Source organism: Melospiza georgiana, chromosome 9, assembly GCF_028018845.1.
Source record: "Melospiza georgiana isolate bMelGeo1 chromosome 9, bMelGeo1.pri, whole genome shotgun sequence".
NCBI lineage: Eukaryota > Metazoa > Chordata > Aves > Passeriformes > Passerellidae > Melospiza > Melospiza georgiana.
Window position 1 is genome coordinate 27,793,319 of NC_080438.1, and position 12,437 is coordinate 27,805,755.

The 12,437-nt window shown below is 41.2% G+C and overlaps 1 protein-coding gene across 12 annotated transcripts in view; it reads right to left on the reverse strand.

The window, feature by feature from the left end:
- Positions 1-4,454: 4,454 nt before the first annotated feature.
- The window catches only part of DAB1 (DAB adaptor protein 1), a 413,827-nt gene continuing 405,844 nt past the window's right edge, over positions 4,455-12,437 (reverse strand). For all 12 annotated transcript variants that reach the window (XM_058030141.1, XM_058030142.1, XM_058030150.1 and 9 more), the window contains one exon: positions 4,455-7,517. The gene's annotated coding sequence lies outside the window, so the exon portion shown is untranslated. The remainder of the gene's footprint in view (positions 7,518-12,437) is intronic.

Here is a 12,437-nt window from a genome sequence, read left to right on the forward strand (position 1 = left end):
ATTTTTTTTTTCTTCCAAATGACTTTGCCCCAGCCTGAACCCAAGATGTGCCTGTGTGATACAGCTTGCTCAACCTCTGGCACAATTGATTCAGTTGTTAATCATTTGTCCATGACAAAAAAGAAAACAGAACCAAAAAAAACCCCACTTACAGAAAGACCTCTCCAACCACAAGACCTTTGCTGGCTGGGAAATACAGCACACATCGAATATTTCAACAGCAGTAAAAGATAAACCAAGATTACAAACACAGAGCACCCTCTAGATAGAACTTCTAACCATGACAGTGATCCCAGCATGTGGAGTTTTCTTTGTTTCATCTCAGAGGTGAATGAACACACAGAAGGAATGGTGAATTGCCAGAAGTGAGGCTGAAACAGGAGCAGGGACCCAAGAGACAGAATTTCCTACAGCTCAACACATTTTTCAGAGAGAACTAAAAAGCACCATCAGGATTTACACATAATTTACAACCTGATTTAATTAGAGGTGGGTCTAACCACATGAAATTTATGACAGCAAGCACAGTTCACTTTCTGCTTCCTTGGGTCCGTGGATCAGGGGGAATGTTGTCTATTTTCCATTGCTGTCCTCTTCTCCATTGCTGCTCCTTCTCCACTGCTGACTGTGGCTTTCTGGTGAGCTGAAGTGCCAAACCATCTCTCTAATTGGCTGAATTAGGATTTATCACACTTGGAAATCAAATTCCCACCATGAAAATGGAGCCTGCAAGTGCAACACATCCATTGCAGAGTTCACATCCCGAGCTTGGGAGCCTTTGCTCCCTCTAAATAATTCCTCTACAGTTTCACCAAACATGATGGCTCTTTAAATGGCAGTTTCCTGTTAAAAGAAAAAACTGAAACACATCAGAGCTGAAAGGAAGATCAGGCTGGAGCCAGCAAGGAGCTGTTTACAGAATTATCTGTGCACTTTTCAAAAAGTTGCTTTTTCTCCCCTGAGAAAACTGTTTTATTCCCTGCTTCAGAACTCAGAACGTGTTTCCTTCTGTGGAAAAACTCATTCAAATAAGGTAAAAAGAAGCTTCCCACCAATTTTAATTGTGAAGAAAATAAGGTGGCAAATTATGGTAGAATTTACAAGCAAAGAATACTTCCACATTTTTACAACAAACCCACTGCATCACCATTTTTTTTACCAAAACTGTTATTTTCTGGTGTGAGGCTGGTCTCTGGAAGGCCCTGGACATAAAAAACTCACCTTGCTGAACTTAATTCTCCTCCTCTGGCTTTTGTTACAATAAAAATAATGTCTCATTATGACTGAGGCAAATCTGGCCCAGGTTCACCTACTCTGAAAGCTCCAAAGTGATGTAAGAGGGTAAGACAAAGAAAACCCCTCCATGTCTCCATCTCCTCTCCATCAGACCTCAAGAAAAAACACACACAAACTTGTTTTCAAACCAGAAACAGCATTTTTTAAAGAAAAAAAAAAAAAGGTTCTCATGATTTGTTTGTCAAATAAACAGTACAAAATTTACAAAAAATGCAACATCTCACATCATTGTGACTTCTGCTCGTTTCAAATACAGATCACTTCTGACACTGTTCTTACACCTCTAATAACTGTTAGAGAAGACAAAGATGACATAAAAGGGGTTTTTTTTTTGTTGGTTTTTTTTTCAGCTAGTACCTGGCAGTAATTCTTCCTAATTCTTTATTTTCACAAATGTCTGAGGCTGAATGGGCAGAGATTGCTGCCTGTTAACCTGATTTTCCTTTAATCTATTGTGATTTCCTTTCTTTGTTGGTGAGGAGTATTTATAGAAGTGGTGCTATAGGAGCTATGAAACAGGGTTGAAAAGCCAGCAAATAATATCAGATTTTAAAAAGACCCTTTTAAAAAATAATTCTGTATCTAAAAGCCCCTTGAATGGGCAACATCTGAGGCTATTCTTCTCATTGAGATTTTTTCAGGTGCTGATAAAACATTTTAGGGTGATAGATGAGCCACAGGGCAAACACATCCACTGAGATAAGACTATTTAAAGCTGTAAAAACTAATAGCTGGAGAGCTGTTTCACTAATAGACCTGATATTTCCTGCCTGCAGTAGGATAATTTCAGACAGAGACAGGCCATGTTACAGCTCCTCAGGAAATCCTATCAGGATATCTCCCCATATTCCTCACTGTCATCAGCTGAAATGTGTAATTCAGTTTCAGACAGCAAGTAAAAGCAGAAAAAAACCCCCACCAAATCCATCTCTTTATTCCTCCCCATGCCAATCTTACCTGGGGTATTTAAAAACAACATAATAAAGGTTTTTAATGGGGCTGATCCCAAAAAGCAAACTGGTGTGAGAAGAATTCATGGAAGACCTCAGCACAAGAGAGAAATACTCTTACAAATCATGGTTTTTGCAGCAGTAGCGCCAGCCCAGAGCCAGGAGCAGGAGGCTGAGTCGCAGGATGGCACAGAGAGGAGCAGAGGGAGAAGCCAGGAGCTGCTCCTGCACTTCCACTGTGTTCCTCCAGCTCTGTGAGCATCCCACGATGGCTCAGGGAGGGGATTGTGGAGAACAGATTCAAACCCCTGTGCAAAACTGCCAACAGATATCCCCTTTCGTTTCTTTGGCATGGCATTCTTCTGACTGAGAACAGCATTAGCCAGGAAAGCAACAAATATGAACCTGACAGGACAAGGAGTTCTTCAGGAAGCAGAGAAAGAAAAAAGGAAACAGTGCATGAAAATATATTTCACAACCTAAAGAACAGCCAGGAAGAGGTTACCTTCTCTGTTGCAGCAACTGTCAGTGAGCAGAGATTAAAGCACAGAAAACACAGCCTTTAATCCAGCGTGAGGGAGTGAAAATTGCATATTCCCAGTCTGTGCAAGCAGCTGCCTTCCCAAAGCCACTGACATGGAAAGGAGAGATCTGACAACGTTCTCACTGCTGGAAAACCACAGGCTGATTCTGCAAACTGTTTACTAATGAAATTCTCATTACTGCAGGAGATCATGGCCTTAATTAGCACTGGTTAAATTGGGACCATTTCTTGAAGTGGGCACATCTGAGCTGGGCACTCTCATATAAAACACAGAGACTCTGAGTTACAGCACTATTAATATGATTTACAGCACAAAAAGAATACATTTTTACCCCTTCTGAGCACACAGAACAGGTCCTTCCCTCCCTCCTTGGATTCCTCTTCCTCACCATTGCCAGGTTACACCTCAAACCTGCTCATTCTGAATTTTTAACGTGAGTTTCCACAACAGCTGCACAACACGAGCCAATTTTTCTGATTTTTCAACCAACCTCACCGTGAGGGTACCAGAAGAAGATCAACAAGACCAGATTTAGCCTTCATTGTAAAAATGTATTTTAATTTAAACCCACTCTTAGCTGTGGCTCATTAAAGTTGATGTTTTGCAGTTGGTTGAAAACCAGAGATTGCATTCTTCCTTCCAAGGACACCTGGGTCCCGTTACCTACACACAAATCAAAATGCCATTAACACTGGGGTGCTTTCACCACAGCAGAATAACCTTTATTCTCAGGTGGGATCCAAGCATTTCAACAATGTTCACTGACAAAGGCAAGGAATGCTTCACCATGACCTACTGGGCATTTCAAGGAGGGCATGAGACATCAAAAAGTAGAAATACAATAAAATATATGTGCACACATCCACACCTCTCTCTTTTCCTGTACATAAAACATATTTTTCTTACTCTTAAATTTTACTGCATTACTCTCTTGGCAGAGAATGACAAAATCCCTTCTCAGCTGAGCTTTGTTATCAGTTTTGTGCACGTTACTGGAAATTTTGGGGGGGGGTTCTGTTTTCAAAACTGTCATGTTTAAATGCACATCTTTAATTTCAAATCCCACTCGAATGAAAAAAGAGAGCAAAATTAATTTCAGCTTTTCATGCCACAAAGACAAACCAGCTTTGGGAGCATGACACAGCATTGGCTGTCCCAGGAATGTGGCATTTTACAGGAGGTGATACAAATACCTGCTGCTTTGGGATGCTCATCCTAAAACACCCCAAAAGAGGCAAAAAAGTGGAGGCAGCAATTAAAATCAGCAAGTTACACATTTGCAAAATAAGCAACACTTGGTGTTAAAGATTGGTTATTCCCCAAATTGAGGATTTTCTCCTTTCCCAGGTATTTCCACTGTTAAAAATAAAGGCCACACCAGACACAAACACTGCATTTTAAGTCTGGCAGAATTATCCCAGAGGAGCACAAGCTATGAAACAAACTTACTGAAATGACACCTTTTTTTAATGGTTTTATTCATAACAGTATTACATGGTGTGTTACAGAAATTAATGGAAAATCTCTAAAAATTTGTTGGTTTCTGTTGTTGTTGCTGAATGCATTACACAGAAAGTTAAAAATAATGTGCCCGTAGATGTTAACAAATGGTCGTTATCTGAGGTAAAGTTAAAGTAGGTTTAGAAATGTACTGCAACAGTCATTTTATCTTTCTCATCTTTATTAAAAAAATAAGTGTCAGAATGCAGAAATAAAACGGAATGAAAACCACGGAGTAAACATTTTTGCAAAGAAGGTGCCCAGTACGTTATTGAGATGAAAGGTTCCATCAGACACTCGGATGACTACGATCTATCAAAATATCTTTTCATGACAGGTAAAGATCAAGAAGCTACGGGGGGGATGGTAACAGGATGGCTGGTGGGGTTCCCTGGTTTGTAAATTTAAAGTGACGAATTTAGTGCTAGTGAAGGATGAGGGGTTAAACAATTGCACAAGCTGGATATTGGAGTTATCTACAATACTGGTACAGTGCAGCCCTCTCAGCTCAGCATCCCAGCCACGACAAGGACGATCACAGGACGAGACAATCCAGAATCTGTTTTTATTCATGAGCAAAAGTAAGACAAAGGTCCGTGGTGACGGCCCAGAGACACCAGAATTCCAGCCTCATTCCCTTGGCACCTATCCATGAGGGATCTGCTTCCTACAAAAATGCGATCCTCTGAGACAGCAAGCTCTTCTTTCCTCTGTGTTTCACCCCACAACTGGAAATGCACTGATGACACTAAACCTCCAATGGCTGTGATGAACCAAAACTGGGTTTGTGGTTCCATGCGCAGGACAAAACCCAAAAAAACCCAAAAAGCTGCTGAGGAAGAAAGTAGCACCACTGTGCAAATCAGGAAAATATTCTGACAGAAGGGTCCTCCAGAAACGCTTTTACCTCTGCTTTTAATCCTGAAACACTCAATCCACCAAGTTTTAAATTATCTCCTCCAGTTAGAAAACTTTACCTTCCAATGGGAAAACAAGATTTGCTACGGAGCTGTTTGCACATGACTAAGGAACAAGCATCAAATGACCGTGGATGGGGATAAAATTCTCCGCTCTGCAGGTTCACTAGGTCTATTCACAGCTAATTTCTCACTCACATACATTCTGCAATGCACATTTCTCTAATTTCTCTAATTCAAAATAAAAGAATGGGATTGTGTTGTGAGATTTGGTTGCACACACCAACAATCATCACCCCAGTTATTCTGCCTTCTAAACCATTTTTAGCTTATAATAGAGATGAAAGAAAGTAAAACATTGATAACTCCAGGCCTATTTTAATCATGACAAAAATGTAAATCCTAATGTGTCAATTTAAAAACAAAATCTCCACAATAACCCTAAAAACTGATTAATCCTTTGATTTCTTTAACCTTTTTCCTTTTTTTTTCTTCTTTTTATTTTTCTTTTTAGTGTTAAACCACTAAATTCAATATACTGTAACTGCATAGGAACATCAGGAAAACACATTTGACCTGTATAACAATTCTCTGTAGGGCAAAAAATATATAGATTCTTTATGAAAATCATGTGCTAAACGTATGAACCCAAACACTGCACTTTTTGCTTCATAAATGTAAAAAAAGGAAGTTTTAAATTCTTTTTGTTCTGCGTGTAAACACTTGGATGACTTTTATGCAGAGGCTCAAAGGAATGTCAATGGAAAGTGATCTCTTGTAAGTGGAATTATGTCCATGTGATAATGCTAGACCATAAAATCATGTGTTCCCATTAATTTCACTAGTTGCTGACAAGCTGACTGCTTTTGGCAAATGCACTTGAGCTTCAGCCCATTATTGTTAAGCATGTGAAAAAACATATGTGATGTGAGAACCACAAACTGGGTTTGCCACACCTCCCAAGCACTGCAACTTGCTACCTTCTCTACTGTGTAATGGCATTAGTAAAAGAATTTTCATAACATTTATATTTACAAAAAAAAATGGCAATTTTCATTCGAACTCCTTAAAGCCATTTCCCCTTAAACATTTAAAGAGTTTAACAGTAAGATTTTTTTTTTCAAGTTATAAAATAAAAATCCCATTTGATTTTTTTTTCTGATGTACAAAAAGTGATAAAGATGAACAATTTTGATCACAGAGTCAGTTTGTTATTCCAAAATCCATGCCGTCCTTGTCCCATTTGTCAAGTCCGCTTCATCCAAACTCCTAAACCAGAAGCATACCAGTATTATTTGGCAAATGATTTTTTTTTCATCAAAAATGGCACACAGAGAAGAAAACACTTGTCTGCATAGCATTACAGCAGCAAGATATTGAAGAAATAAAAATATTCCTTTTCTGCACTTTGTTTAGAGTTTCCTAGGAAATACTGACTCTTTTGTCTCTCCTCAGTGGGACTCCATGTCCTTTCTCTACCCACAACATGAGTATTCCAACAGAAAGCAGCATTTCTTCCTCATGATGTGCTAGAACTTAAAGGTCCATTTGGCAACATTTTCAGTCAAGGATGGATAAACAACCGAGTTCTGTCCTGTGGTTTCAAGTTGGGAACCATTTCTGCAGGAGGTGTTTCACTGTTAGATCTGTCACTCATACAAAACTACAGAGTAAGAAATACATTAAAAAAAAAAAAGGAAAAAATAAAGAAAAAAAAATGACACCACCAGTATTTTGTTGTTGTTGTTTAAATATGTCTACATAGGGAAAAAAAATGGTCAGGATCAGCCTGATGTAAATGAAGATGAAAAACATGTCACCGTGACATAAAAAGTGCCGACTCGTGCCCCAAAGGCTGTTGAATGATAATGTCACTGCTACATACAGACTCTGCTTTTGGCTGGAAAGAAAAAGAAAAGGAATGTCTAACACCCATTAAATTTCAGATGCTCATTATTTATAGGTGGCAGACAGAAGGTGACAAATGTTTAAAAGAAGACCGAGGAGTAGGATTTCCTAGTCTGGATACCCACCACTTGTGGGGATGGGGCTGCACTCGTGGCATGAGAAGCAGGGAGAGTTTTTGTTTTGTGCTGCCATAGGTTGCCAAAAACACACATCAGGAACACTCGTAGAGCCAGTCCAGGAGGGCAAACTCTCTCCTTTGTCAGACAAAATCAATCGGAAAAAAGCATGAAAGCCAAAGGCCCGCCAGGTTGTTGGGTTTCGTTTGAGTCTTGGAGCACCACAAGCCTGTAACAATGCTATTTCTTAGGTCTGTTAATCTGCGCGTAGAGAGGTTCTGCTTCCTGGGGATAACAAAAATAAAATGAGCAGAGATGTCTCCAGACAGCATTTTCAGAACATTTTTACAACATCTGCTTGAGAGCAGCGATACCCCGTGAGGCAAAACCCACAGGAAGTGTTTGCTTTCTGTGCTGCCTTGAGCGATCGTGGCACCCTGGATAAGTAGTGGAAAAAATGGGAATTATATCAGAAAATGAGAGTTTTCTATCCATTTCCTCCTCCAGCATTGGCCATGCACTGACCCTCACTGCTGGGCATGGACATATGAGGGAATTAAATGATAATTTATAGGGCTGGATGTTTGGAAGTACAGAGCCTGGAATTGCAGCCCATGTACAAGGCTGAGTTTCCCCCCGGCAGCACAACAGCAGAACATAACTGTGGGTTTTGCACAACTCAGGAGAAAACCACTTGCAAACAGAAACTGCCACGGAAAGCTGAGCTAATGAAGCTGTGATGGGATTTAAAACAACAACATGAGTGGCCCATGAAGTACGAGGAGCCCTGTGCAGTTTGATTAGGAGTCTGTGGAACCATTAGTACAATTGTTAAAGCTGGGAGGAAAGCATGTAAACTCGTTAACAAACACTTTCTTGGGAATTTCCTGGATGTGGGAGGGGGGAAAAGCTGCCATGTTCTTCAGCTGTTGCTCCATAGATGACACACCCTGAGCTTTCTTAACACTGTGTTCATCTTGGCCAAGGTGGGCAGCAAACCATCCACGGACCCTGCAATCCACTCTACTTCATTTCCAGAAACTAATTTATTAAACTAAGAATGACATCTAAAAAAGGAACAAGACAGGCAGAAAGGCTAATTAACGCCACACTGCATTAACTCTCCCCAGCTTGATAAATATTCAAATACCACGCCACAATGTTGGATTTAACCAAGGTAGAATCAACTTGTGTTACAGCACCATTGGCAGGAGCTGACTTTTGAGCAAAAAAACCCCCAGAAGGCTGGCAAATCATGGGGCACTGAGCAGCACAGACAGGCCTGCCAGGGCATGGCACAGGATTTTAATCACTGTTTGTCAAAGTGATGCTGGGATGAGGAGGACAGCCCCAAGGTGGATCCATAGGTGCTCTGGGTGCCTGGCCAGTGCTCCAGGCTCTGCCCATCCCAGTGCCCTGTCCTGCCTTAGAGAGCAGGAACACACAACAAATCCAAAATACAACCTGTTTCCTCCATGCCAAGGAAATCTGTCTTTTATTCCCCAAAACTGTTCCATTTCTGGAGCTTGCAGACTCTGTTCCCCACCCCGTGCCCACGTGGAGCTCTGAGTATGCTCCCAGCACTGTGAGTGAGAGAAACCCTCTGGAATGATTAAATAAATGCTGCTGAAATTATCCCCAGCAAGAAGCAAATACATTTTGTGACCTTGAAAAACTGAAGGTAATCAAAGGAGATGAGTGAGAGTAAATAACTGCTTTTCACACACTGTGAGTTAAATCTACCTATGCCAATTTTCACGTGCAGGCTTGGAGCTGGCAGAATGATCTATCACAGCTAGTTCAGAGAAAATCTGTACTAATTAATGTGTGAACCTGACACACACCAGGCCATTCTTCAGGCAGTTGCTGAACCTAAGGTCATTGCAAAGGGAAGTGAAAAAAGGAAGGAGGAGAAGAAAAGGAGAGGGAGGGAGAACATCCCTTTGGAACAAAAGACGTCAGTTTTTCAAATGCCTTCAGGGAAAAAAAGAGCTTTTCAAAATGTCAAGTCTGCTTGTTAGAGCTGTCCTCAAATATCCTTCAGATATGCAGAAGTGCTGAAGTAACAGGTGTCCTAAGGTGCCACTGAACTCCATACCCTTGGAAGAGGAGGAGGAGGAGCTCCTCATCATCAGCAGCACTTCCAACAAGCCTGAGACAGCCTTCACAGTGAGAAACTTCTTTGATTCGTACCCAACATTTATCTGTGCAAACACCTGATGTGGCAAAGGCCTGCATTTCTCACTGACTTGAATAATTTCTCTTCAAGCAGACCAGAGCATTTTGCATGATAAGTGTGCTCTTGCTTCTTCCTTTCAGTTGATTTCTCCCTTCAGATGCCTAAATGAGAAATTAATTGCAGTAATTGTGTGCAGTCTTCCCAGTCAAAGGGTTTTGGTCAATGCCTGAGATTTGTTTTCTAGTATTATTTTAAGCCAATTCAAGCATGCTTTTAGCCCAACAATGCAAAGGGTGTCCGTAAAATATTGATACTCAAGAGGGCAAAAGAGAGCAGAAAGGGACAGGAAAAAGGCAAAAGGAGAGTTGAGTGCTGTTGGCCTCATGGACAGCTCCTCTCACAGTGACAGGCACTATTTTAGAGGGTCTTGAACGCAGAAATAACCCTCCCTTTTTTTTACATAATCCACACAAAAGTCCCAGGGCATGTTATGAAAAGGCAGGTGAGCATTAACTCTTCTCACAGCATCTCACCAGCATTTTCTGCCTTCTACCACGGCATTAGGAACAGATGCAGAGGGAAGGAAAGGATTGGTCCTTGTCAGAACAAAAAGAGAGGAACAAATAAAATAGCAGACAAAGCTTCTAATTCACATAACCCCCTCGAATTTTACAGAGCTCTCCTTGCTGAACTGGCCCAGAAAAATTTCTGATGTGCTTTCATCAACCCACAGGGAGAAACCAAGAGAAGAACTGGAAGCACTTTTTCTTTTTTTGCTGCTGTATTCCAGAAATACTTCATGCTGCAAATCACTTTATTCTTTCCAATTTTAAGGGGGACAAGACAGCAGCAAACACCATTTCTGATGCAGTCCACTACTGTGTGAGGCAACAAGTGTACTAATGCTTCAGAATAGCATCATGCAAATGCTGTAAGTAAATTTGCATCCCATTTGAAGATATTAACACCTGCTCCCCAGCAGAACTAATCACTGGAGAGCATCTCCTGAGAGACTCAGCACCCACTCGGGCTTGCAGGGGTGAACTCACTCACAAAACATAACTCTGGGTTAGGAATAAACTGTTTGTACCCTGGCAGTCCTTTGATCGCTGCGAGGCACCTGCTCTGTGCAGAGCTGCAGGCAAGATGTTCTCAGCTGAGGAGGTGAGGCCTGAACACATTTCCATGCCCTTTGCAGCCACTTTCAGTCCTGGCTGACTGATCAGAAAGGGCAGGCTCAAATGATAGAGAGTTTCATGAAATAAGTGTGCTGGAGAGCCACACAGAATGAGCATCTTGTGCTGGGGTTGCAAGTGAAGGGGGTGGGAATGTGAAGCATCTTCTCTGGTTTGTTGCATGCTGACCCGTAGGCAAAATAGGACAGAGTAAAGTTGGCAAGCGGGGTTGAAATTAAATATCTTTGGTGATAAGACAGGTCATTCCTAATGCCCCATTAGCAACCTGTTTTTATTTATTGCTTATTATTACTTATTAATATTTGGTTATTTTTCTTACATCCTCCATTAGCAGCATAAATACAGCAGGCTTCTACTTCAGGATTATGCCTGGAGAGTGCCTCTGTTCTTAACATAAACCTACCTAGGAATATCTCCTACTTTCAAATACCCAGTTTAATTATTAGCATTCTAAAAATCTCTGTCATTTTAGTAGCAAGATGGATGCTGTACATCCATGAAACGAAAATGCAGTGACAACTACTCAAAAAGATGAACCTGCTCCATATCTTAGTCCTGATGTAAAAAGGAACTGCAGCCAAGAAACACTGATTATTTCTGGGCCCCTCTCCCAAAACAGTAGCCACACAATTATTTCCATCTACAGATCTGTCATCCACATACCCTTCCATCTACTTATCTGTCAATTCTCCTTCATAACAATCGAACCTAATGGCCAATTGGAAGCAAATTGTTCAGAAGTCTCAAAGATGCTAAATTTTCACAAGTAAATTTTGAAAATCGGTTGTCATGCAGAAGACAAGGAACTTTTAAATGACCTCATCATGGAGGAAACGAAGAAAGCTTGTCGCTAAATTGAATTCTTGGGTTGCAAATCAGGAAGAACACAGCTACAAAGAATGCTGTCTCTTGTTTAAAGGAAGAAGTTGCAGAAGTAAAAGGGTAGAAGGTGACCTCAGGTGGGCTGGTGGCACTGAAGAGGTGAGAAGCCCTTGTAAGAGCTGGCACATGGAAATGGGCAGCCTGAAGGAGATGAGGGCAAACCTGCAGGATGCCCCTGTTCACAGAACAGCCTGGATTTCTCTGCTCATGCCTCTCCATATTTCTGGGAAATATGAACAACCAACTGAGCAGGAGACCTGAAATGTTAATTTTAGGATTTCTCTGGAGTGAAGCAGGACTTCCCAACCTGTGATACCCTTCCAACACTACTTCTCTCAGGTTCCCAGTCCTTCTCAGCCCTGTGTCTTTAGCTAGAGAATGACAGCTTTAGAGCCTACAGCAAGAAAAGGTCACCTGCAATTAGGAATTTCTCTTTGGACTTTATCCATTTCTGATTGAGCCAAGTGAAAGACTGGAACAGGTCATGCAAATACAGCCTTTAGTATTCTGAGCCTATTTGGAATCCTGGTGCAACAGAAAAGGGGCAGAAGCAAGAGGAGGATGCAGAATCAGCTTGATATTCCCTCCTGAGGCTCACTAAGCTCCCAGGTAACCTAAAGTTTGTCCATAAATTGCTTTTTCTGTCCACTTCCTAAACCCAGCCCAAATAAAAGTTACAGCAGCCCATCCTGGAGCTGAGTAAGATTTTTAGGAACACTTCTCACTGAGCACAGCACTTGCTCCAAGATGGATGATGGCAGTGGGCCACCAAAGCACCACCAAAAGCTGACAGACAAATATTCTAATGAACTGTTGCTCTCCTGACAGTGCTGATGGCATTGTGAAGGGTGTGACACGTTTTGAGGGCTCCTAATTGTCTGCACACATTTCTCAGAACAACTGAAGGATTTTTTTTTCAGGGAGATATGCTCTAGCCACAAATGTTTT